Raw genomic sequence first — 27,297 nt, 5'->3', positions numbered from 1 at the left:
CGTTTTAAGGGTTGGCCTTCTAGCTTCAGGAAGTTGGCAGAAAGTAAGACTTCACGGACGACAGGCAGCCTGCTTCCTCTGGCTCCCAGGTGACGCCCAGGGGTCCAGTCAGATGCTCTATATTCGTGGGTTTGTATCAGACCTGAGGAGCCCCAAGCTTGAACACCTCGAGTCTTAGGAGGCAGCCGCTGGAAAATCCACCCAAGGTATTTGCCAAGGAAAACATTAGTTTTCTTGTCGGGGCCAGGAAATGATCTGGCCTTGTCCCTCCCTCTGTGTTCTGAGGGTGTTTGCTGCGTAGATATTCTGGGGCGGGATGTTTGGAGCAGTGGCTGGTACAAAGACACCATGAAGTGAATCCTTCAGCACAATGACCCGTTTCTGTCTGTCCTGCTCTCAAACCCTTCTGTGTGGAAAGGATCCGCTGATGACGGGCTGCTGGAGGACAGTAACTGGACAGACAGAGACCACAGGCCTGTGCTGATTCCTGTGTGGTGGCAGGTCTGTTACCCAGAAAAGGCTGTGGAGCAGCAGTCCAACACCAGGTGGAGCTGCTGACCGCACAATGGCCCAAGCGCTTGGGTGATACAAGTCTGAAATAAGCCGTGGGCTCAAGCACACACCGAGCACACCAGTGATGGTTTCCTCTGTCACCACACGGAGCAGTAGTTTAGATAGAATGGATTAAGTTACATTTTCCAGTTAATTTTTCTGTTGGTCATATTTCTCAGTGTGACTATTAGAAAGAAGCTTTAGAATTGCATGTTTGAACTTCATTGTAATCCTGTTGGAAGGTTTACTCTAGGGCCAGAGTGTACAGAGTCACTCACTCCTGCCTTAACCTGCTGCGGTGGGACGCTTGAGTCGTCGGTGTCTCCGTTTCTTCTTCCCCTAAAGGTGCTGACTGACAGTGTGTACGCCACAAGGCTGCTGCAGTGGCTGGTGGGACGAGGGAGTGGAAACATGTACAAAGCCCCAGTCTGTGCAGAAAGAACCGACATGCATTACTGTCGACATTGTTAGCATGCCAGAGGACTTGGGAGTTTATCATTGTGGGTGATGTGGTAGGATTGGCTTTACACTGTGGAATTGCTAAGAAAACAAGCAAACAAAACCAATTTTCAGTGGATATTTATGAAACCACGTGTTTTAACAGAACATTTAAAATAGTGTTAAGGAAGTTTTAGAATAATCTTCTGCCTATGAGGCGAATTTGTCATTTATTGTTTTCTCTCGTAACTGTCAGCAAAGCCAAGGTGGCAAGACAGCCAGCCCTTTTCTGCATGGTGGCTTTCGTCCGATCTTTCGTGCTTTGCATTTTCTGTAACCACTGTAAGTGTTCATCTTCTGTATCTGTGTGTGAATGTTTAGTTGTTGTGATGTGTATGTGTGTGTGTGTTGTGAGATGTGTATGTGTACATTATGTGTGTGTGTTGTGTGTGTGTTGTGTGTATGTGTTGTGTGTGTGTGTGTGTGTGTACACATGCCAAGGAAAACTTGCCTAAGTCAATCTTCTTCCGTCATTCGTGTCCAGGAATCAAACTCAGCCTTGGGTCGGGCAGCAGGCATCTTACCCACTGCATCGTCTCTTGCTGGCCCCCTTTGCTCACGCTTCTAATAATATTACTAGCTTTCTAATGTAACGACCTTCTCTCTACATGTAACTGTTAGTCTTTCCACCTGTGAGTGGTATAAGCACCGCGTGTCATGATATCGGCCACGTTCTATGTGGCTGTGACGTTTCCTCCAGAATATTAAGGATCACGGTTAAGACGTAAACGGCTGTGTTCTTAGGACCGCATGCAGGAATTTCATCTGATACACTGGTGCCTGGTCACATGGGGATAGGCCTCCCAACGTTTGGATTTGTGTCTCCCTGCTACCGGATGTGGTTCTGTTTGCACAGTTCACAATTTTACCGCTTCTCTGCATTTTTACATTTTGCATATTTGACCAACAAATTCCGTATCAATACTGTATAAAATTATAATTTAAAAACTTGATGTTGCAAATAAGTGGATATTTTTCCCCCCATGGTGAAATTATATGTTCAGATAAAAATAACATAATTTGTTTACAAAATCTTAGGGATCGTGCGGCCACTTGTATGGGGAGCGTTGCTCACCTCTGCTGTGTGGTCTTCTGTGGAAAGCCAGTGCGTTGACAATGGCCACCAGCTGGGAATGCAGGGACTTGGCCCAGTCGGACTCAGAACGCTTGCACCAGCTGTGCCGAGGAGGAAGCAGAGATTTGGGTTGACCAACTTCCCGCAGATCCGCAGAGGCCAAGTCCTGACTTGAGTTTGGGTACAGCCATGATCCTCTGCGTTTCGATTTATTCCTCCTTCATATGATAGGAACCTAGGGGAATATTCATTCTTGTCTTCTGTTTCTTCTTCTAATACACATGAATGTGGTGATATTGTGTTTCCCAAAATATTGTGCACCCTAGTAAACTTATATGGGGTCAGAGACAGAACAACCACTTGATACAAAGGCTAGAAAATGGTGGCACTCGCGCTTTTAATCCTAGCATTCCAGAGGTAGAAATCCCTCTGGATCTCTGTGAGTTCAAGGCCACATTGGAAACAGCCAGGCGTGGTGACACACGCCTTTAATCCCAAGAAGTGAGCCTTTAATCCCAGGGAGTGATGGCAAAAACGGAAAGACACACAAGGCATGAAGACCAGAAACTAGAAGCATTTGGCTGGTTAAGCTTTCAGGCTTTTGAGCAGCAGCTCAGCTGAAACTCATTCTGGATGAGGACACAGAGGCTTCCAGTCTGAGGAAACAGGATCAGCTGAGGAACTGGCGAGGTGAGGTAGCTGTGGCTTGTTCTGCTTCTCCGATCTGCCAGCATTCACCCCCAATAACTGGCCTCAGGTTTGACTTTATTAATAAGACCTTCTAAGATTCCTGCTACACATGAACATCATTAGAGTACATTATTCACTCACCTGAACTTTGGTGTGTGGTCTTTAGGTAAGACACAGTGCCGGGAGTGGGTGACCCAGCACAGAATTAACACCAATTCTTCTGAGTATGATGTGGGCTCAGGGAAAGCTTATGGAAGAGGAACAGGGTGCTATGGAGTGAAAAGCATTTGAGAATGGGGAGATGGGCTAGTGGGTAAAAGTGCTTCCCCTCCAGCCCGAGGCCCCAAGTTTAATGCCCAGCACCCATGGAAAGGCAGGCCCTGAGCTCATGCATCTGTAATCCCCGTGTTCTTAAAGGGAGAGGGGAGCAGAGAGCAGAGAATCTCCTGACGTTCCTGGGCCAGCTAGCCTAGCACACAGAGCAGAAAAACAGCTAGAGACCTTTTCTCAAAGAAGGTGAAGGTGAGGATACCTGATGTTGTTCTCTGAGCCCTGCATGAGTGCCGTGGCATGCACACACGTGCTGGATCCGCACACACCTGCTGGATCGGCACACACATGCCTATCATATCGATAGACAGAAGAAACATTTGAGCATGCTTTCCTTCTTGGTATATTATCCTCCGCAGTCTTAACGGCCAGCTGTGAAGCCACTGATGAGTGATGATATGTGTTGTGTGTGTGTGTGTGTGTGTGTGTGTGTGTGCATAGTTCCTCCGCACTGTGCATTTCTAACTATGCTGTCGGCTGGAAAGTGAGGCAGACACCTCTAGGATGTTTAAGTTTAGGCCCCAGACCAGCCCACAAACAGGAGACAGGAGGAGGAGAGCTATGAGTGGTGTAAGTGTGGGGAGGGGAGGTGGCTGCCCAGGAGAGAGTCACCTAGCTCAGCCTTGATGGGGCAGGGGACACCCCTCACAGGATGATGGGTAACTTCAGCCTGGTTCAAATGGCACTCGTATTCTGTACGGAGAGAGTTTGAAAAAGTAGACTCTGGAGAACAGAGAGTAAAATCTCCTATATGGACTGCCAGGGTTGCACCTGGGGAGAAGCATTGCATCACTTTCTATTGGTGCTTTGCTAACATTTCATGATAATTAGTGTCGGAAGGACCGTTGCTTTATTAGACAGGAATAGAAAGAGACGGAGAAACAGAGAGGCAGCTTCTACGTCCCAACAGAAGCATTGACTCTGCTTAGATGGACTGTTGTCAAGAACAGGGCACTAGGTTAACATGGCTCCTGTGGAGGATGTCCCAGTGCCTGCTCAGTGTTGGGACTTGACACTGCTGGGCAGCCTTCTCACACTGCCGAGAGAGGTTCCACAGTGGCCCCTGAGACTGTCTGAGTGCCTTCTGTTGAGAATAACGGTAACTTGGGGAAGGGGTCTCAATCCTCGGTAGACAGTGTATTTTGACTATGCAGACAGCTTCCTGACACTGCTGACATGGAGTGCTTTACGTTTACAAATGGGCATCCCAAACCACCCCTCAACGTGTTTGTAGACCCTCCTAACATTGGGGAAAATGGGCAGGAGGGGATGGCAGGGTTAGGGGGGGAAGCTCTGATTTAGTTTTAAAAGAAGCCCGTTTTTACTGTAGCGGTGGTAACTGCTCTTGTCTTTGCTTAGTGCAGGTTGAGACAAATTCACATTATTGCTTTTACACCCGAAAGCTTCGCGTGAGGGTATAGAGTAAGCGTGGAGCGGCCGCCGTGTCTTCTTGTGTGGCCTCTTTGGCTGCCCGCACAGCCGCCTCCCTGGATGCCATCCTGGGTGCTGGCTGTGCCCTGTGTTAATGCTCAGGAGGAGGCTCTTCCCCGACTGCCCGGCCATGCACATTAGGGTTTGAGACTTCCTACCTTCCAAGGGGATTTGGAAACATTGATTCCTACACCACTCCAAAAGCCTTTCAGTCCTCTTGAAAGAAGTACAGTTTTTTTTTTCCCTCCTTATATAAAGCTTGGTGGCTCGTCACCTCCAGTGAGGGTGTGATGCTGCTGTTCATTCCTGTCTTTTCAACAAAATAATATCTGCATCTTCACCAATGTCATTTTCATTTTGAAAAATTCCAACTTCAATTTCACTCAGGTATTCCCTTTTCAAAGCAGTGATGCCCAGTGCAAGAGATGTGGGCTGAGAGGCATGAATGCTAGGCTTACATCCCCCTCTCCAAGGGCTGAAGTAAAAGATAAAATGTCAGAACGTTACACAAGAGCCTTGCTCTGTGCCTGACAATTAGGGAGTCAATTTCCTGCAGATTTCCGATTGGGCATTTGCTGTCCTTTGCTGATGCGTCTCCCGTGACTTCTTGGATAGTACATCCAGTGCTCAAGAATCTCAACCCAGCATGTGCAGGAACTTGCAGTAGATTGTATTCCCCGCATTACCAAATTTGTTCATTTCTTGTGATTTATTCCTTCAGCTATTGTCAATTTGAATTAGACTAAAAACATAAATCATGTTTGCACCGGAAGATATAGGAAAAACCAGAGAAATGGTGTCTGAAACTAGGTGTGAGCTGCCATGCCAGAACACCAGACTTAGCTCTGAGTCATGGTAGTAAGGTCAAAGGCCAACTCAGCACACTCAACACACACACCCCTACACCTACGTAGATGTGTGCATGCACACATCTTTAGAGGACAAATGATACCTCTTCTGTATAAAATCATCTTATTTCAGCATTTAGAATCTTAAAGAGAGAAGCTTGCAGATGTTATAGATCGTTTTCTAAATGGATCTGTCATTGAAGTCAGTAAGGATCCACGTGAGCCACACTTAGAACAGAAGGGCCACTGTGTACGACCTGTGGGTAATGTCTTAATTCTGTAAGTGAACATTTTACTCCAGAGCAGCCCTCGTCCACATCATTGAGCATGAGCAACACTGAGGTAGTGTTTTCAGGGCAGAGTTGAGCACAGTTCAAGTGAGCTGTGTGGTACGATGGCACCTTCTAGATTTCTGAAATACGAAGTGGAAGGAACACCCATCTGGTGAATGACTTCATACCCACCCACAGAAGAAGAAAGCTTATTTTTCGTGAATTTTAGCATAAATTAAAATTTATATTGGCAACAGTAAAAACACTTTAACCTTAGAGCTTGTGTGCCAAACTTTCTTATAGCCTAGTCGTTATTTTTGCATGGAGTACTGAAGTTAAAAAGTGATTCTCGTCTTACTCAGAGAAGGCACAGTGCTGTGTGGATACTGTCTTTAGTGCATTGCTTAGAGTGGAGTCATACACGTCGGTACGGTATGACACTGAGCCTCCTGGGCATGCTCAGAAGGCAGTTTCTTTAGGGTCTTGGCAAAGAGATAGCCATTAGTGGCCTGTCCTATCCCTGGGGGAACTAAGTAAAGCAGGTGTGGTTGTCCTGTGCCAAGAGACATGTCACCCTTGGCATTAGAAATGAAGACTGTGATCTGTTATTCTCCTCCAGGCTGTGGGGGCAGAGCCTAAGGTTCTGTGGTGTCTGATGTCTGTCTCCACCCTTTCTTTGACAGGAACATCTGATCGAGAATGAAGTGTCAATACTGCGCCGAGTGAAGCACCCCAACATCATCATGCTGGTCGAGGAGATGGAGACGGCGACGGAGCTCTTCCTAGTGATGGAGCTGGTCAAAGTAAGAGGGAGGGCAGGTTTCGCTGGCGTCCGATCTCAAATTGGCTTGCAACTAGTCAGGAAAGCATCCTGCGCCCTCTTCACTTTCGCTGTTGGTACACATCGGTGTGGTGTGTGGCCCTTCCTTCATCTGCTCTAAGCTGATGTGGCATCCTTCTTACCTCACAGGACTGAGCTGTTGACATTCCCGTACATCTCTTTTTCTATCCTATAGGGTGGAGATCTCTTTGATGCAATTACTTCTTCAACCAAGTACACGGAGAGAGATGGGAGTGCCATGGTGTACAACCTAGCCAACGCCCTCAGATATCTGCATGGCCTCAGCATTGTACACAGAGATATATCAAGCCCGAGAATCTTCTGTGTGGTAGAATCTCTGCTATTTCATTTTCAACTCATGCTTCTGTTCTTTTCAAGTGATTGTAATACTGTGAAAACCATCACAACGTAAAATGACATTTAGAGTGTAAACCACTGTCACAGTAATGAGTAGAGCGCTGGAGAGAAACTTAAGGAAAATCAGCAAGTTCAAGCTGACTTAGGTGTTTTGCATGCACCCACAAAATCCTAAAGGGTTTCCTGAATTGATGTGCATTTTGTTTTCTAGGCATTAGAATATACGTTTTCATTTGTCTTTGATTATTTAGTTCAGCTTCGGAATGTGGTAATGGAATACATGACATGATTAATGGGTAAAGAGAAAAGTTCGGAGGTTCCAGTCCAGTATAGGTGGCCCTATTGCCTCAGTCCCTGATGGGATTGTCGATGGCGTCTGTGAAGAGCATGAGATGAGGTGGGGTCATTTTGCCCACTTTCTGCTTCCTTGAGGAAGCAAAGTAAGGAAGGAGACTCCAGGATCTTTGAGCGTGTGTCATGATGGACCTTGCCCAAAGCTCTGCCTGCTAAAGGCTCCACACCCGCTGAGCATCAAGCCTCTTACACAGGGTGTCTGGGACCTCTAACATCTAAACTTACAGCAGCAATACTGACTGAAGGAAGGCGAACAAAACTGTATGGCACAGAATGTGGAGAGAATAAATTGGAGACAAGTAGTGGCATGTGGGTGAGAGGATAGAACAGATGTGTTCATTTGCAAACTGAAGTTTTGGTAGTCTGTTCCTTTCAGCTTTGTGGGTATGGAAATTGAAACTAAGATACACTAATTTTTTTTTTTTTTTCTACTTGAAAGTGTCATGTATTCTATTCTACGGAATGAGACATGATTTCTACTGTGTGGCTCAGGGACCTTGGTACATGGGCCCTGTTCTGTTTTTACCAGCTTCCTGACCTGTTATAACCCTGTCTCCTCCATCTGGCTCATCATGACACTCACCTCTAATCCATGTTCAATTCCCCTTCATGGTGAGCCACGATAGCTAGAGCTTATTTTGGTGAGTTCTGTTCTTGAGATCTCAGTGTCTGTGAGGAGCTGGAGGAGCTGGTTGGGGAGTTTGGCATGTACACACCTCCCAGATGCAAGGTAGCTAGCTGGCCTCTCTGTCACCTTCATAGCTGAGTGTCATCGTAGTTACCCTTTACTAGAGAGGCTTATCTGTGTGCTGCTCCTGTCGTCTTAATCCCAGACGGTCTCTCCATCCTCAGCAGTCGAGACTCTCCAACAGTGTCACACCTGCATTTCTTCCGTCTGTCCCAGTCTGTGTTGGTAACGTCCTCCCCCAGTGTGGCTAACCTCTTCCATCTTGGGGGTGCAGACAGACACTGAGCAAGAGTGCAGAAGCACCGCTGCCTTGGACAGTCTCTGGCACAGTCCTGCCCCAGTCACAGCCTTCTCTTGCAGCAGGCTCTTCAGGCCTTTCAGGCAGGCCCTCCCTTCAGATGCTCCTGGGAGATGGGGCCGAGATTCCCTGTGCTGTCTCATGTCCAGCAGAGTAGAACCCACAGAGTGAGCTCCTGTTGTGTGGGGCGGCAATGTCTCTGTGGCATGGATGTCATGACATGAAGCGTGGCGGGCAGGTCGGCACAAGAGGCTTCTAGAGAGGCTGGTGTCAGCTCCAGACCGTGCTCCTGGAGGCTGCCCGGACGGATCTGGTTAGCCAAGGACCCAGGCACGAAGTAGCTAACAACGGAAGAGCTCTGCTGGCAGCCGGAAGCTCCAGCGCAGACTGCCAGCTGGTTTTCCTGGAGGAAATGACGGACAGCGACAGGGTTTCCCATGGCTGAACTGCCTGCAGAAGCTGTCCTGAGTCCTCTTCAGTTTGATAGAAAATACCGCCGACTTCTTCTGTAGCATGCAGTGCATCTGGAAATCAGGGTTACTGCCACTGACGTACACTCCTGCTGCAAGGGATTCAAGGACATGTTCCCCTTCATTTTCGGGACATTTTTCCCCTTTACAAGGGAAACTAAGAACAATGCTATGTGCAACCCTCTCTGGGTATCACAGAAAGGCAGAATTCTTTTTCTTTCTGTCTTCTGCCTTGAGGTATTTACATAGGTTTAGCACCCATAAAACCCTAGTCTGAAATTCAGAAGCATCCCCCCCCCAAAAAAAAATGTACTTTGAGAGCTAGGCGTGGTGGCACATATCTGTAATATAGTGAGTTTGAGGCCAGCCTGGGGCTGCCAAGTGAGATCCTGTCTCCAAAACAAACGAGACTTTTTGTGTGCCAGCATGTCACCAAGTGGAAAATTCCATATCATGAAATGTCATTTCATACTCAAAATAATTTAAAAATACTGCATGAATTTATCTTCAAGCTATGTTTTTAAAGTGTACGTAAACCATAAATGAATTTTGTAGTTGGTATTGGAGCCCATCCCCTAGATACCTCATTATGCTATATTCTAAAGTCTGAGACATTGCTTCTGAGCAGTATTTATTTATTTTAAGAGCTTGTGACTCACTGTGTTTTCAAGGCTGGTACTGAATTCTGAATCCTGGCATCGAGATCATCCTAGCTTCTCGAGAGGCTGGTGCTATAGATGTGTGTACCTCCATGCTGGCTCCAGACATTTTTGTGTGTTTGTGGAGCTAAGGGTTTACCACGAGGCCTCGCTCATGCTGGGAATCACTCCACCACGGAGCTGTACCATAGCCACTCAGTCTCTTAATCTGAATGGTCATCTCCAAACTGGAATGCTGCCTCAAGGTGGACTATGTGGAGGGTAGATATTGCAGAACACTGATGTCTCCAACATCTACCTCGGCAGTAATCAGGAAATCTGATTGGAGTTCCTCTTCTGCTCTAAGTATGTTTTCACCTCTTCTAAATCTGCATTAAGGGCCTGGTGGTCCCCAGAGGGGAGGAAAATGGTTAGAACTAATGGTTGATGTAGACAGGCTGTGGAGTCGGACTCCGGAAATGGCCTTAGTAACATACACATGTCAGAGTGGCGTGTGTGTCGGCCATCTTGTATCTTAGATTAGTTAGCAGGCCGGCATTGGCCTGAGGAGAACGTGCCATTGAAGCACTAAAAGTCGATGCCCCTCGTGACTCTTGCTCTCTTCCTGTCTGAGAACTAATTCAGTTTTTAAGCAGCAGGGCATGCTGACATCTGATTTGCATCCCGTTCCCTGGTAGCAGTGTGATAACTTAAAGCCCTGCCAAGGCAGATGTATGGGCCGTGTGTCAGGAGCATGGAGGTGGCCGTTAGTGCCGTGAGTTACAGCCCAGGGGTGCCCTGTCATAGTTAACTATGGGAGAGCAGTGATAAATTCAGGTTTCCAGGAGTTTCTGGGGACAGGAGAGAAGAGGTGTGGTTTCTCCTAGTTGATGTCCTTCTAAATCATTACGCTGGCATTTTTATTTAGAGAGCATAAGGGATTGGCTTTGGCTCTGGGACCTGCGTTTCTCACGCTCTTCAGTTTTGCATTCTGCCAGCCATTTGATGGAGCATCTCTCAGTGTGAAGTGGGCCATTTGACGTGGCGGGGCTGGGTTTTCACAGTTGTTTAAAATTCATTCAGAATCTGCACACTTTGAGGCTGCCTGGGTTTGGGCATTGTGTAGCTACAGAACCCATTGCGTGGTGGTTCAGTGTGTCGAGATGAGGGCTCCTGGCTGCAAAGCCTGCTTGGTAGCTGAAGCTCGGTTCCGTGTGCCGGTTTCCTTGCCTGCCAAATGCAGGTAGCAGTTCCTTTTCTGGTTGGCCAGTGTGGTCCTCATCTAAGTCTAGTGGCGTGCTTGGGAGAGTATGTAAATCTGCAAAGTTCCCGAGGCTGTCGGTAACTGCCAAGAAGCCTGGGGAACTGCTGTTCTTCATTCCCTCCTCTCTCCTTCCCTTCCAGGCCTCGGGCAGGGTAGGCCAGCTCCCCACCTCTGAGCTGTGCCCCAAGCTCCACGGTCAGTCTCCTAAAACAGTGTCTCTTTGCCATGCGGAGACACCGTGGTGTTTAATTTTCCCTGTCGATTTTAAAGAGAATCTCCAGTTCAGATTTAAAGATGATTAATATTTTCCCTATTTTCTTCTGCATGGGGAGGAGGTGATTCAGATAAATCACTGTGATTCCCCACTTCTCTGTCCAAGGCATACTTCCTCTTCGTGTTTTAGCCCAGGAGGCCTACTTGTCCCGACAACTCAGCAGCTATCGGCTGCTCTGTCCTTCTGTCTGTACTTCGGCGTCTGACGCTGGGTTCTGTGGGGGATGTGAAAATGGCTTCCGAGACCGTCTGACAACCACCTCCCAGCACCCCTAGACATTTCTAAATGAGGGTTTAAAATAAACAGCTTTATAAAAACAGTACCTAATGAGTTGTAAAAATAAAATAACAGTGACGTATCTGAGACTTTGACTCATGGTACAGACATTTAGGAAATCATGCTTATACATGGCCTTATCACTACGGTGTCTTAGGGAATTTGGTTCTAATGTTTGGGTTTCAGTAAATGCACCATAAATCCTAACTCTAATTATATGAGATTGTTCTCACTCATGTTTACATTAAACACCATGGGTGGAGATTTTGTCCTATGTGGCGTGACTAAGAATCTCGACTCTTGGCTTCCAGCTAGACCATTTGTATATTGGAGTATGTTTCTGCTGTGTTGTGCGGTTCACACAGAGCGATACATACTTTAGAGATACAAACCATCACCAGTACTCCATGACTCTCTAAAGTCATGAAGATGTGTATGAGCTGTGTACATGCTGTGGACAAACATGGAATATACTTCCATTACATGGAAGACACAGCATGTCCCAAAGGAAGAAACGTTCTGTAACAGATGAAGACAAGCAGGAGAGGGAGGCAGGCCATCAGTGGTCCTTCAAAATGCCTATAAAGCTTGGATGGCACACCATAGGGTCTGTGCTTTCTATTGATGGCTGCCTAAATCACTCCCCTCAGTGGGTGATACTCTTAGCTGCTTATGTTGAGAAAATGGCACTCTAAATATTTCCCCTTCCAGAGTTTGTAGTGGTTGAAATGAAAGTTCAGTTCGGTAGTAAAACACAAAGAAGAACAAGTAGTATGTAACATGTAAAAATAGAGACTTGCATATTGGTTTGGTCTGTGCAGTTACTATTCTCTGAAATTCGGTGCTTTCCAATAGACACACAAGCGACCGGTGTATACTGGCCAGTTTTGGATTATGCAGCGAGTCCCAAGTTAGCTGTGTACATGCTCCTTGGCTTCCAAAACTGTCTGCTTGTAATGTTATTTCCAGGCTTTTATCACTTAAGGAAGGTTTGCTTGGATATAAGGTAAATCTTACTCAATTATGTGGCCATTGTAAGCACATGGATATGTCTAAGTATAAGAAATCTCAAGAAGGAAGTTCAAGTGACTCAGTGCTGCTCAAAGAGAGCCTTGTTAAGACTGGGACATCGAAGTTCATGTACACTTTTAACTTTTGAAAAACTAATAATATACTCAGTAACTCTCATGGTAAGTATTTTATTGGAAATAATGTAATATCAGCTACATATCATTTTATTATATGTACCACAATTTACTTAGCCATCACTCTGTTTAGCCAGTTGATTGAAAACTGTGTTTAAAAATCATTAAATAAGACATTGACAGCTGGATATAACGTTGGGTCTTTCTGTTCCTTTCGAAGGGATTCTTAGTTATAGATTTTATTGGGCCGAAGTTCCTGTTTAGATTCATGCTGTCTGGATTCTAAAGTGCATTTTCTTTCTAAGCTTCTGAGTTTTTTCCCATGCAATGTTTATTTTTAGGTTTAGGGGTGTTTCAGTGGTTGGACAGCTGTTAACATAACTAGACACTGAGCTCAGCCCTCAGCACCACACATGGAGCTAGGAAAGAGCCCATAATACTCATAGTTCACCAGCTGTCCAGAAAGCAAGCCTGCTGGAGAAAGCCCTAGCATTTACGTTTGATGAAACCCCTTCTTGTTGGGTGCTCCAGTATCTTAAGAACCACATTAAGCACTACATACAGGTCGGTTCCTGACCTGCTGGCGTTGGGACCTTGGCTTCCTGCAAAGGGGAAAAAATAGCATGTTTCCAATTTCACAGTTGAACAAAAATCTCTGAAGAGATATCTTGGCCCTTTAAGACTGTGGTACTCTTTTTTTTTCTTTTCTTTTCTTTTCTTTTCTTTTTTTTTTTTTTTTTTTTTTTTGGTTTTTCGAGACAGGGTTTCTCTGTGTAGCTTTGGCTTTCTAATAACTCACTTGGTAGACCAGGCTGGCTCGAACTTACAGAGATCGCCTGCCTCTGCCTCCCCGAGTGCTGGGATTAAAGGCGGCCCGCCGCCACCGCCACACCGACCACCACACCACCACCACCCGGCAAGCCTGTGGTACTCTACCAAAAGAACTTTCCTCAGGTCTTTCCTGTCCTAATTCAATGTCCCTCTCACAGTTATTGTAGGAGGAGAGAGAGAGAGAGAGAAGAGAGGTGATCGTTGGCTTGTTTCTGTTTCAGGTGTGCGAATATCCGGATGGAACCAAGTCTTTGAAGCTGGAGACTTTTGGCTGGCTACAGTGGTTGAAGGCCCTTTGTACACCGTCTGTGGTACCCCAACCTACGTGGCACCAGAAATCATTGCAGAAACAGGGGTGAGATTCTCCTGGTCTTGGGTCATGCCTTGTCATCGGTGAGAAAGGCACATAGCTGTCCCTGCTGCTTTGTGCTCAGTGTATCCTGGGAAGAAAGCCTGGGAAGCCGAGAGAGATGTGACCTAAAACCACGACCTTAACGTTAAGGAATAGCTTGTTCTTTTTCTGGCTAAGAGCCCTAGGCCTGTACTTCTGTGCTTTGGTCAGTGTTGGGTTGGGGACAGTGGTCCCTGATGGTGGTTAGATTGAGAGAAAACAGATGGCTTTTTCAGAGGACAATTCCTGTGACAGGAATGAAGGCAGTTCTTGAGCAAGGAGGCACGTGCTCAGGTCAACCCTTACCTGCTGTGGATATCGTTCTATATAAATAAAACACTGATGGCCAGTGACCAGGCAGGAAGTAGGTGACCAGGCAGGAAGTAGGTAAGACAAGGAGAGAGGAGAATTCTGGGAAGCGGAAGGCTGAGGGGAGAGACACACTGTAGTCACCGCCAGGACAAGCAGCATGTAAAGACTCTGGTAAGCCACCAGCCACGTGGCAAGGTATAGATTTATAAAAATGGGTTAATTTAAGATATAAGAACAGTTAGCAAGAAGCCTGCCACGGCCATACTGTTTATAAGTGATATAAGCGTCTGAGTGATTATTTTATAAGTAGATTTTGGGACTGTGGGGCTTGGGGAACCTGGAGAGAAGCCCTCCAGCAACACTTACCTGCTCTCCCTCACTCTGTTTTCCAGTTATGGCCTGAAGGTGATGTTTGGGCAGCTGGTGTGATTACATACATCCTTCTCTGTGGATTCCCACCATTCCGGAGGTAACTCTATTTGAATTACAAATTCTCAGACACTTAACTCCTGGCAGAAAGGACCCTAAGCTGGTGAATAAAATTACCAGTTTAAAATGATATAAATACACCTTTCACTATTTATCTTAATTTACAGCCTACGAATACAAACTCATGTTTTTTCCTTGGTGTTTTGGTACATATAGATATAAATTGTGCTTTGAACACTGGGTCATGCTGCATACTCTGCTCGGGGCTGTGACTAGCCGACCATACTTCAGATGTGAGGGCTTTGCTTTGTGTATGAACCTGTGAGCTCCTTCTTGGTGTCACACAGACTCTAGACTTTGCAGCTTCTCACTCATTTTAAAGAAGGGTCGGGTTAAAGCTCCTTGAGTGGAAACCGGGATCAGCTGGGTGTCCGTTTCCAAGTCCCTGGTGTAGGTATTACTTTTCCTTAATTCGAGAGCAGTGTCGTAAACATCTCGATTTTTATATAAATTTCTAAAACATTCAATTCTTGTAAAACCAGCAACTCTTTATGGTAGTCTTAGCCCTACATGTGACATTTCTTACCTGAGAAGTGGAGTCACAGAAAATCTTGGCAGCTCCATGCTGGCCTGGTGGGAACAGAGGCGAACACAGGCATGCTTCAAGCCGGTCATGGTTCCAGGGCTGAGCCAGCCACGTTGGCTACAGCTCTTTTGCTCTGTTTCATCACCTGTTCTGGGCAGGTGACTGACGTGGAAGCAGAAGGGCATCTACTAGTGTGTGGTTGCCTTCCTGCCCCTCCCTCACTCTGTTGGTGAGTGGGTACCCGTGGTGAGCCAGGTAAGTGATGGCCGGAGTGCACAGGCCCCGTCCTCAAAGCTGAGATTTTAGACCCATCTCAGCCACTGTAGGGAACCTCCACAAACTATGTGGCCAATTGAGACTGGAAACTTATTCTCACGATGCTGGAGGCTGAGGGGTTCAAGAACAACACACCAGCAGGTTTGGTGTCTGGTATGGACCTACCTCCTGGGCAAGGCGCAGCCATCTTCTCTGTGCAAATTCTCACAGCAGAAGAAGGATGACCTCTAGGATCTTCTTACTGCCCTAGCTTTTTTTTGTAAATGGTGTTGTGGTTTGAGCTTAAGGCTTCATGCTAGGCAAGGCCTCTACCGCTGAACTATATCCTCGCCAGGGTCTTTCCCAAGAACACTACAATTGTCTTCATGAAGGCTCTGCCCTCCTAATCTGGCTGTGACCCGAAAACCCGCCTCCTAATGCTGTCCAAGTGAGGATTAGGTTTCCCCATAAGGAGTTTTGAGGCGTACACCATGGTGTTTAAATGTTGCATTGGGTCAGCAAATGAAAAATAGTTTATCTTTTCTTTCCTAACATTTGCTATGAAAACTTCCTGGAGCAAAGGAAGTTTTTTAATTTTTTTTTCTTTGAATTCTGACATTTTCCATTTGAGTTCTACGGTGATTTAACTGATAATTGCTGTGAGCAGAGTGCCACAGAAATGTTAGTCTGCTTTGAAGAGCTGCTGGTACAGAGACATGGAGCCCAAGAAATAATGACCCAGACCAACTGACTGGGGGTGTGCTTGCTTGCCTGGCTCCGTGGTGGCTAAGCATAGCGTAAGTGTGAAGAAGTTATCTGATGGATCTTATGATGTAAGGCCAGAAAGGAGGAAGTAGAGGGTGGATTCCTGTGTGGTCTTTTTACAGCCACTTGGGGACTGGGATGGTTTGGGTGATGATTTTGGGGGGGACGCGAGTCAAATGTAGAAGGATGGTGTGTTTTGATGACATGTGATATCTGGACCAGTTAACATGGAGTTCCTCTTCATATCAAGTTCATATCAAGGACGAGGGTTTGGGGATCAGCATTAGGGAATGTATATACTCACAACTCCCTCTAGTGTTTATAGTTTCTGATGCAGCCATGGGAGCGTTGTGTTTGAATTGTCATGGAAGTGGGTTCAAGTCTGATGTCTCTGTCACTGTTGCTGGAGGGCAGCAGCCTTGTGAGATGGAGAGGGGAGTGGGGCTCATTAGAACAGCCCACTGCCTTCTGAAGGGCTGCCCAGTGTCAGAAAAAACCTGTCTCACTTTTACGTTTTAAGAAAATGCTTTTCCTCTTTGCTAGTGAGATAATCTGTGACATGAAACATCTCTTCTAGAAGCATCTTTGACGCACAGACATGTTAGGCAGATTTACAACCCACTGTTATATAAAAACATATATGGGACATTAAGGATGTGTTGATTTAAATGATTATTGTCTAGTTTGGATGGCATAAACTTGGGCATACCGGGGCTGGGGAGGGAGCTCATTGAGTTGTTAGAGGGCTTTGTGACACGTGAAGCCCTTGGTCCAGTCTCCAGCACTACATGAAACCCAGGATGACAGCACACAGGACTTGGAATCAAGGAAGATACAAAGTTCAAAGCCATCCTTGGCTATGTAGCAAGTTTGAAGCCATGCTGGGCTATATGAGACCCTGTCTCAAAAATAAATAAATATATATATATAGATAGATAGATAGATAAATAAATATAAAAATAAAAAGCAACAACAACATATACATGTATATGTATGAATATTAAAGTTCTCTAAGCAAGCATTCCAAGTGCTTTCTTTGTCCTATACGAAGTCACCTTTAACTGGAAGTTTTTGAACTGAGATTGTTACTCTTTCATCATCTGTCACTGAGAGACTGTTTTCTTCTTTTTTTAATTTTTAATTTTATTTATCTTTATTTAATGTGCATTGGTGTTTTGCCATGGGTGTCAGGTCCCCTGAAACGAGTTACAGACAGTTTTGAGCTGCCATGTGGGTGCTGGGAATTGAACCCGGGTCCCCTGGAAGAGCAGTCAGTGCTCTTAGCTGCTAAGCCATCTCTCCAGCCCTGACTGTTTTCTTCTTAATTGCCTGTTTTATACTCACAGCCCATTCATCTAAGGGACATATTGTCTTAGAATAAAAAAAAAAAGCACCCCAAAGCGGCTCCACCAGACCTTGTAGTATAAATGTGATGATGAATCCAGCGTGGATTCAAATGGAGTAACTGTTTGTACCTGATTACCAGGCACGGTGGACCGTCTGCAGGGAGATGCTCTTCACTGGGTGCACAGCTCTGATGATTGACAGCGTTGATCCTTGGGGTCCCATTAGCACTCTGGGGTCTCTTTTGCTGAGTTGGGCTATATTACTTGGAGTCTGTGGACTGCTGTACATGGCTGTTGCAGATGGACTCCATCTTTTAGCTGTGTATTGGCTACATGATCAGGTCAACATAAGCTACCCTTGACTCCAGGGGAAAAAAATGAAGAGGGGATGAATAGAGTGATAGGAACAGTTTTGAAAGTAGATTCTATGTATGTCTTCTTCTAACATCGTCTGGTGTGCTCTTGCTTCTGAAGGCTTCTGTAGAATCCCGCTGTGTTCTTCTTCAGTTTCACTCTTTTTGAAGGGGCACTAAACTGATTACAGCAGTGCAAAGGAGAGAGAACATCATGCTTCCAAAAAAATGTGTGTGCACTCACTTTCCAGGCCAGCAATAGTGACTCTTGCCTTGCCTGGCCGTCCCACCCGGCCCTTGCTCCGCGGTGTACCTCTGTCCTTCTGTGTGGACCAGCAGGTGTCTCCCAGTGCGTCCCTTGACTGTAACGGTCAGTTGGGTCATTAGAAAGACCTAGCTACTGTACCCTAGACCCGGCCCTACGTGGTCTGTTTCTAAGGACTCCACGCTTTGTGCCCTTTGAGAAGGTGGCAACCAAACCCCTAAAAGCTTGGCAGAGATACTCTGAGCAAGCCTAGCTGGCATCCTCGGAATGTTCTTTCTCTGAGACTGAGCACAAAGGAAAGTTGAGTTGTGGGGAACAAGTCAACATCGTGTTCCTTAAATCTAGGTCTGAACTCTGAATGATTTTCAATAATCTTGGTGTTTTGTTGAAAATGTAGAAAAAGGAAGGTTGAGTAGAGGCTGCTTTTGTGCTGTTAGAGGCATGAGCCGTGGGGAATGCCAGTCTTCCCCACCATGGTTTCCATTATCTGTAATTTCTGGTTTTTTGTTGTGCTATATATATAATTATATGAGATCTCTCTCTCTCTCTCTCTCTCTCTCTCTCTCAACACACACACACACACACACACACACACACACACACACTAGTTTTTCTCCCTGAGATAAGCTCTGGCTGTGTTTCTTTGGTTGGTCTTGAACCTCTGGGCTCAAGTAATAATATTGCCTCAGCTCTCCCAGTATCTGGTACTACAGGGACACGCCCCAACACCTGGCTTTCATTTTAACCCTTTATAAGCACCCTTTGTGGGGCATTAAGTGCACAGCCATTCATACCATCCACTGCTGGAACTTTTTCATCTTTCTAAAGAACTGGAACACTCTGCTTGGGTCATTTTCTGTCTCTCTGGCTCCCAGGCCTAGGAAGTGTCCTTTGGCTCATTGTCCAGAAGGAAAATTCTGTTGTCACCATGCAGCTCTGACCCACAGCTGAGCCTTGACTCCGACCCGTTGCCCAGAGACCCCTAGGGACTCTAATTTTTCCCATTTCCTTGTCACCAGTGAGAACAATCTCCAGGAAGATCTCTTTGACCAGATCTTGGCTGGAAGCTGGAGTTTCCAGCCCCCTACTGGGACAACATTACAGATTCTGCCAAGGTACTGTGCGGGGCTCTTCCTGTGTGTACGCAGGGGCCTGTGGGAGGCGCTGAGCAGCCCCAGCTTGGGCTCAGAGGCTTGACTTTTAAAGTGTGGTCTTTTTGTAAGTGTACCCTATCATAGAGTCTCTGAAGTCGCTAATTAGATCGACATCTGCACCACAGCGCTCTCCACTGCTCCACTAATGTCGATAAACGTTCACGCCCTTCTTTCTTAAACAAGTGTATGTTGGGCGCTCCTCACAGTATAGTAATGAATGAATGAACTAAGTGATGAAAGGGAGCGCAATATCCTACTGTGGAGTGAAGGTGAAGGCCCGAAGTCTTAGGAGAGTCAATCTTAGTTGTTGCAGAGTCAGGGGAGACTTCTCATACACTGCTGCCCCGGCCGTGGATGTGGGCCATGTCTCCGCTCTGCAAGTGTGGGTGGTTGGCTTCATGCTCGGTGGCTGAGCTGCTGGGTTGGCTCTTGATTTCTGTATTTATGCCGGGATTCCCCTCTTTGTCCTCTGTGGTCTCCTACCCCTTCCCTCCCCTTCCCTCCTCTTCCCTCCCCTTCCCTCCCCTTTCTCCCCTTTCTCCCCTATATAGGAATTAATCAGTCAAATGCTTCAGGTAAACGTTGAAGCTCGCTGTACTGCGGGGGAGATTCTGAGTCACCCCTGGGTGTCCGTAAGTACCCACATTCCCAGGGATTTATATTGTATGGCCAGCAGCATGCTCCCTTCCTTGTGTGTGTTTCCCACAGAGAGAGTTGGGCATTCAAATTCTATAGCAGATACAATGTCTGTCCTTGCCGGGCGGTGGTGGTGCACGCATTTAATCCCAGCACTTGGGAGGCAGAGCCAGGCAAATCTCTGTGAGTTCGAGGCCAGCCTGGGCTACCAATTAACCCCCCAGAAAGGCGCAAAGCTACACAGAGAAACCCTGTCTCGAAAAACAAAACAAAAACAAAAACAAAAACAAAACAATGTCTGTCCTAATGATCAAGTAGCGTGGGAGAAGATGGCTGACTCCAGAGTCCTCCATCTGCTCAGTGAGTAACCTGGATAGTCTGTCCCTTGCTGGATCTCAGTTTACTCATCTGCGAAGTGATGGGGTTGGCCAGGATGCCCCTTAAGGGTCCCTCCCGTGGCTTCTTTCTAGTTGTGGGGTTTATGTTTCCCCGGAGGTGAACATGTTTCAGACTGTGACTCTGTGTCCTCATGGCATGCAGTCCCTCCTGTGGACTGGAAAGAGAGACGATCTCTCCCAGAGGTGGCAGAGAAGATGTGCTGGTCACATGCTCCCTCTCGAGGTCAGCTCCTGAATCCTGGGTTAGCTAGCCCCAAGGCCATGTCACTGTGTACCTCCTCCACCCTGCAAACTGCTTCCCTGCCGAGTGACTAGTGGAGAAGGTGCCACGTCTCTGTCTCTCTGAGAATTAGGGCTGTCAGCCCAGTGACTTGTGTATTGGGGACCGAGCTTGAGCATGGGGCATGTTCTCTGCTACTTTCTTCTTTTAACTTAAGAAGTGGGTCAAACATTAGGCTCAAGCCACATTCCCTCCTCAGCCTGCCCATAACCAGAGCTACAGCAGAGAATCACCACACCAGACACACCTTCTTGATTAAAACGATAAGCTGTTCATTTTTGTATTTCCATGGGAAGAGTTGTATTACAGGTGCCCCGGGAGAGGGTCTCAGAAACCCAAACAATGCCATCCTTCCTTTTCGTGGAGACCCGTGCTTTCTCCTGGGTCAGAGGTGGGAATGGATGGCACAATGCCTTTCTGAAGGCAGGAGGCCCTCGCTGCAGTGTTGTGTGTCTCCGCCACGCTGAGGATGGAGTGCAGGGTCTACTGCATGCTAGTCCCGTGCTCTTCCACAGCGCTGTACAGAGGCAGCAATGGCCTTCGAAAGAACTGAACTTCTTCTTGTGGCTGGGAGGCGCCTGTTCAGGAAGGAGTCCTTAGGGTGAGGGTGGGGGAGGGGCCGTAACTGTAGAGAATCGACCAAGTGTTAAGGGTCCAGGGTCAACTGTGTTTGTTTTTCTTCCTTTCTGTAGGATGACGCATCCCAGGAGAATAATATGCAGGCTGAGGTTACAGGTAAACTCAAACGGCACTTTAATAACGCGCTCCCCAAACAGAACAGCACCGCCACCGGGGTCTCCGTTATCATGGTGAGTGGGGTGCAGAGCCCTGCCCCAGAGAACTGGGGGCGTCTGGCCTGCCTGCTGAGCTGGAGTTGTCTCTGAACTAGATAGCCAGGGTCCCACGCATGGAAGCCGGTGTCTTCCATGTTCCCGTTTTCCTGGGGGGATTGACTGGCATGTGAAGGTGCTTCCAGCCCTACCCCTGACTCTGCATGGCAGGCTAGAGGCTGGGAGGTGATGTGGAAGCTATAGTGGTAGGTAGGCGCAGGGGGCGCCTGGGCTTGGGCCTTCCTGGGCAGTTGCTGCCCCTCTCATACCCGCTGCTACATCTAGGGAGAGGTTGCCAGGCAGCCCCGCAGGCTGGGCCCGGAAGGCAGTAAGGCCCTGCCTCCTCCAGGCTCATGATTCTCGGACGTGCCATTTCCTTGGGACTTGGGATAAGAAACAGCCAAGTTAACAAACGTCCCCTTTTAAAGACAGCGTTTAATTAAAAAAAAAAAAAAATAGTTGGTGTATTTTTAAAGCCATAGAAGAATACTTTTTTAAAAAAATAGTTTTTCATGGTTAAAATTTTATATAAAAAAGTAACAATGATCCTATTTTTGCACTTCTTCCAAACTACTTAAGGCCACATATCTAAATATTTAAACACATCAAATGAAAACCAAAAGAAAATATAGGACAGAAAAAGAAAACACAAGCAAGGTCATTAATTTCCTGCCCAGGCTGGAGCTCTTGTGAAGTGGGACTGGGGGCCGCTCCGAGCATCTCCCACCTGCTACTCGGCCAGGGCATCTCCAGCAGCAGCTACTCGGTCCTGCCCTCTCACAGCAGACAGCAGGGCCAGCGGCCCCGGAAGCACCCTCTCCCGAGGGGCAGCGGCCTGTGATGGGCCGACTCAGCAGCTCTGTCCCCTCCTAGAGCAGCCTCTTGTCACCTGGGAAAGGTTCTGTGTCAGGCGAATGTGGGCGTCCAGAAAGCCACAGCCTGCACATGGCCCTTATGGACGTGAGCCCTGCTGTTGGTGAAGCCCTGATCCTTCCTGGTACCTGCCGGTCTGTGGTGCTGTGCCTTCCTCCAGGGAGGCTGGGTTCATTCGGTAGGCTCCCTCCATTGTCCTGGTGACGCCCCGTGCCCCGTGCTGGGGACTCTGTGCCCCCTTTCTTCCCCAGGCACAGCTTGAGTCTACAGACTGGACTTTGTGCCGTCTCGTAGGACTTTGGGATGCTCCATGTCGAACCCCAGAAGAGTGGAGTTGTGGTTTTTCTTTCCACCATGGCAGTGTCTTACCAAAAACCCGAGAAAGTCTGAGAGGTCACAGAAGTCCGGCTTCTGAGTTGAAAAGAACCACCCCTGTAGAGCTGACAGCAGGAGGGGGGCCCCTTCCCAGGGGTATTTTGAGACCTCTCCCATGAGCAGAAGCAGGGTGCCTCTATGCCATGCACGGTGGTGTGGGCAGCTTCTGAGGAAGAGGAAACCATGAAGAGTCTGCGTTTGTGCTGGGGTGCAGTGTGCGTGCTTACGTGTGTAGACCTAGCAACATCTAGCAAAGGCTTCAAGAGAATCTGTTGTAATCAGACTTCATATGGTACGGTGATTGGCTTTCTAGTCTTCTGAGACGTGTAACCTTGCAGCCCTGTAGGAGAATTTACCCAGTGGCTCACTGGAATCCATGGCCATAGGCCTGGGCCCTGCCTCCTGACCACTGAAGCTCAGCTGAGGTCCCTAGAGTGATTGACAGTCCTCCCGGGGGCCGAGTGTAAGCTGTGTTCTGGGTAATAATGCAGAGAACCTCTCATCACTTTACCAACAGCAATTTCCCCCTTGCTAATGGAGTTGGTCAGATGTCAAACCCTCTGTTTTAATGGGGTGTTCCTGTGAAAGAACAACCCTTAAGAAGGGGACTGAATAAAAATTGCGTGTTGACGTATGTGCAGGAGCCGTTTGGCACACGTTGGCGGTGACATCCAGCTCACCTGGGTTCTCTGCATGAGCCTGCAGATTGTGAGCACTAAGGAACTGCCGGTGGTATCACTGCATTCAGGATCTCCTGGAGATACTCCCGGGACTCTTTTCTGGCGGTCTCTGTTCTCAGTGGTTCAAAGCCAGCCTGCCAGATTTGACCTATTCCTCAGAAGTAGCCGAAGGCTTCTTGCTTGTCTGTCCCCCAGTCAGGGCTGGGCCTAGGTGTGGTTGCAGGGGAGGGCGTGTGTAACACTTGGGGCCCTCCATCATGTTATGACTGTGCATCGAGGCATCCCATTCCTGCGGACAGTTTTAACTTCTTTTTATGTTGAAAATAAGCACAGAATGCCTGTCTCTGGCATTAATTGGTCATTACTGAGTATATGATCGCAGAAGCAGAAGGGTGGGGTGTGTTTTACAGCTGAAATGCTACTGACCTCTGTGCATAACTTAAAGATGGGGCCTTGCCTTGTGCCACCCCAGCATTGTCCCCAAAGTAGGTACCCAGGCTGCAGTGGTAGGATAGGGACTGATTTACAAAGGTGAGGGACAGGGAAGCTGATGCTGATGTCTGCGTTTCATTTGACAGTTTGATTTGACAGTTTGAGAGGCACCTCACAGAGAGAGTCCCGCTCTTTCCCCAGTTGAGACATGGGAAATCCAGAAGCAGACCCTGGTATTCAACATACTGTGTTTGTGGGAGCCCCCCCAATTCTCAGCCCCTCTTCCAACTGCATGCTTGTCTCAGACTTCTGACCCTCGGCTTCCTGCTGGTCTGGGTCCTCTGAACCACTGACCTCCTTCTGGCCAGCCCAGCACAGCCCAGCACAGCCCAGCACAGCCCAGCACACCTTTGGGGAGCTTCGTGTTAGACCTCTCAGCTTGTCAGCCTGCTTTCCTGCTCAGAGCAGGCTTCCAGCTGTCCTGTGCCCTGCTCCTATCCACATAGGTGACAGTCCTGTGCCTTGTTCCTGTTTATATAGGTGACAGTCCTGTGCCCTGCTCCTGCCCACATAGGTGAAGGTTCTGTGCCCTGTTCCTGTTTATATAGGTGACAGTCCTGTGCCCTGCTCCTGTCCACATAGGTGACAGTCCTGTGCCCTGCTCCTGTCCACATAGTGACAGTCCTGTGCCCTGCTCCTGTCCACACAGGTGACAGTCCTGTGCCCTGCTCCCATTTACATAGGTCAAGGGCATCTTTCTGGAAATGATAGCAGGAGATGAGTGTCTTTGTGAGGTTTTTGTGCTTTGTCAAGAGCTGCTGTGTTTATCCAGTAAGACAACGTGTGTCAGGCGGTCTCTAGGAAAAGGACGTGATCACATTGGAGAGAGTTTCAGAGAGGCCGATGGTCTTTGTCACACTCTGCCTCTCCCTGACAGTCCTCAGCATGCAGATGAGGAGAGTGTATTTGGGAGGTGGCTTCTTTGTCCCAGTGAGGCACAAAGCCTCGGCGACCAGAGGGGCCATCTTGTGGCCGAGAAGGGAAAGACAAGGCAGCTCCTTCCCTGGTCTGGCCGAGGAGGAATGTCGCCAGATGTACATTCTTTCCACCCCAGGGGGCGCTCTGCTGACTTGTAGGGGGTGATGGTGGTGATTCGGGGTTACTGTTTGGATCGTGTTGCTTCTGTTGAAAGTAAGTCCGGTTTCTGTCCCCGCTTCTCTCCCTTCCTGCCTCTCTGCCGCTGCATTGCTTGCCCTGACTAGGTCCAAGGCCATGGTATGTACTAACCGCACCGCCAGCTTCCGTCTGCCATGCACGCTCATGTTCTCGGGGCCAGAAGCGAAGAGGGGGAATAGCTAGGGGCGTGGCTTTCTTCTACCCTGGAGAAAGTCTGTTAGAAGTACGTGCTGCCTGTCTCGTGGGGGTCAGGGGGGCAGAGTGGCCGGCCTGGTCCCAGCAGCTCGGGAGCCAAGTTTCAGGCCAGGGTTCACCCACTCACCCCAGTTGGCTGAAGCTGCCCTCTGAAGGCAACGAGTGCTCAGCTTGAGGTTGGCAGGAGCTGTGGAGGACGCGACCCGCGCTGCCTGTCTTGAGAAGCCTCGTTACCTGTTCTTTCTCCATCCCTTTTTTATTTTTAAATCTGTGTTATTGTAGTGGACGAATCAATGGGACCACTCCCCTGCCTTGGGAGTTAGACTGCAGAATGCCTCCCGGTCCCTTCATCTTAGAAGATGGTACCCAAGACCCACAGTCTCTCCACCTTTAGGAAACCCAGTGAAGCGGCTGTTGCTGGCTCCCAGAGCACCCGGGCTCCAGTGAGGCAGAGGAGACTCCATGCCTGGGCCCCCCAAGATGGTTCAGAAGGAAGCCCTTGAGGGGTTGAGTAGATGGATAATGCAGGGGTCCAGCAGGTGCAGGCTCTCTCACAGGGAGAGGGGCAGGCAAAGATACCATGGAGAGTCCATGTGGCTGCACCCCAGTGGATTCCTGGGCATATTACAGATGCCCTTCGGTTGTAAGGGCATTGTTTCTTTCTGACATGTAAGGGCCACCTATCTGTGACAAGAACTTTCTTTAGATAAGTGTACTAGTGTACTAGAGCAGCTGGCAGAGGCTGCCTGTCGTCCAGCACTCGTGGGTGTGGGCGTGGGCCAGACACTCAGAATTCAGGTGCAGCTCACCCCAGATTCGCTCAGGCCGCCTTGTGCGGGCCAGCCGCGTTTCCCGCCACCCCCCACCCCCCCAGCTCCCAGCACAGGCTGTGATGAGGGCAGAGGCAAAGGGCAGCTGCTGGGATGGGGTGGGGGTTGGGGGGAGTGGGGCTCAGTTCCCTTTAGACGTCCCTCCGCTGGAGGCCTGGTGTATTTCTCCTCTTCTGTTTCTGTGTCCTGTGCATGCATGCTGTGTCTGTCCTGCTTTCTGGTCCTGGGAGTGGGATGGAGCCAGGCCTGGATAATGTGGTGTCTCTGCCGCTCTCTCCCCAGAACACGGCTCTAGATAAAGAGGGGCAGATTTTCTGCGGCAAGCACTGTCAAGACAGCAGCAAACCCGCCAGGGAGCGGACCTCGCCAGCCCCTCCCCCAGCCCGGGAGCCCCTCCCCCAGCCCGGGAGGCTCCTCCCCCAGCCCGGGAGGCCCCTCCCCCAGCCCGGGAGGCCCCTCCCCCAGCGGAGTCTCCCAAGCCCCCTCGACCTCCAGCCGCCTTCTGCTGTGATCCTGCAGGGACCTGGCGCCGCCACCGAGACTGAACGCTGTGTAGACAGGCCCGAAGCTGCTCGCCGCCTCCGCCGCCGCCTGCCAGGAAGGCGACTCTTCACCAGGCCTCATCTCCTTGCTGAAAGAGCCTTTCCGTCCTGACTGCTGTTTTGACAGTTTGTTGGCATGTTCTGTCACGGCCTGGGAACAGGACTGGGGTATCCTGGAGCCCGTGTTCAGGATGGCCTCGTGTACCCTGGGTTCTGCCCTCTCTAGTTCCTGGCCATGTCAAGCCATGTCAGTTGTGGAGACATATTTGGAGTGACTCATTTTAAATCAGCTGTGTTTCTAGTTCAGTAGACACTTGGCGGCTTTACACAGAGAATGTGCAACTTTTATCCGGAATTACATTCTTTTTATAGAAATGCATCGGATGAACTAGGGTTCTCCTACTGAAGGATACTCAAGTGCTCCCTTCCCCCGGGGACACAGTTGTGATTGTTCCTTTGTAATGTCCTGTGAGAAGCAACATGGCCGCCACCTCTTCATGGGAAGCCTGAGGCTCCTGGCTTCTGAATAGAAGAACTGATCACCTCCGATTCCTGACTGAGGGAATGCACCCTGATGCCCCAGGAAGCAGCTCCCCTCTGGCTGGGGTGCAGGGCTCACAGACCTGTCAGACATGCCCTCAGTTTCCCCTAGCGTTCCCTACACATGTATTAATAAATGCTTATGAAGTTGGCCTGGGCTTTTCAGTGGACTGTGCAGCAGCTCCTGGAGAGCAGGATGACCTTGACTGTGTCCCCACCAGGGGCTCCTCCCCTCTGCTGTCTGTGAAGAGCACTCCAAAGCCATGGCAGGTCTGCTGAGACCCAGCGGGGACTGGGGCGCATGGTGCTCCTTGAATGTCCTGTGACAACCTTCTGGAAGGCTGCTGGCAGTTTTTCCTTTTTTTCCCACCGCCCTACTCTTTTTAATAATTGTATATAACTGTATTGTCTTACCTGCTTGTCTTCTGAACGGGTGGGCCCTACAGTTCACTCTCATTGTTAGATTTTTGCCTTCTCCAAGTCTCCCCGACCTGCAATAAACTCCTCCCTCTTCGGAAAAGC

The 27,297-nt window shown here is 48.5% G+C and overlaps 1 pseudogene; it reads left to right on the top strand.

Annotated features, from left to right (window-relative positions):
• The first annotated feature begins 6,376 nt into the window (after window positions 1-6,376).
• LOC114684197 lies at window positions 6,377-26,347 on the top strand (annotated as a pseudogene).
• Window positions 26,348-27,297: the final 950 nt, after the last annotated feature.

This window comes from Peromyscus leucopus, unplaced genomic scaffold (assembly GCF_004664715.2).
Source record: "Peromyscus leucopus breed LL Stock unplaced genomic scaffold, UCI_PerLeu_2.1 scaffold_1029, whole genome shotgun sequence".
Lineage (NCBI taxonomy): Eukaryota > Metazoa > Chordata > Mammalia > Rodentia > Cricetidae > Peromyscus > Peromyscus leucopus.
The sequence above is the reverse complement of the archived record's forward strand: the minus strand, read 5'-3'. Positions and strand labels throughout refer to the sequence as shown.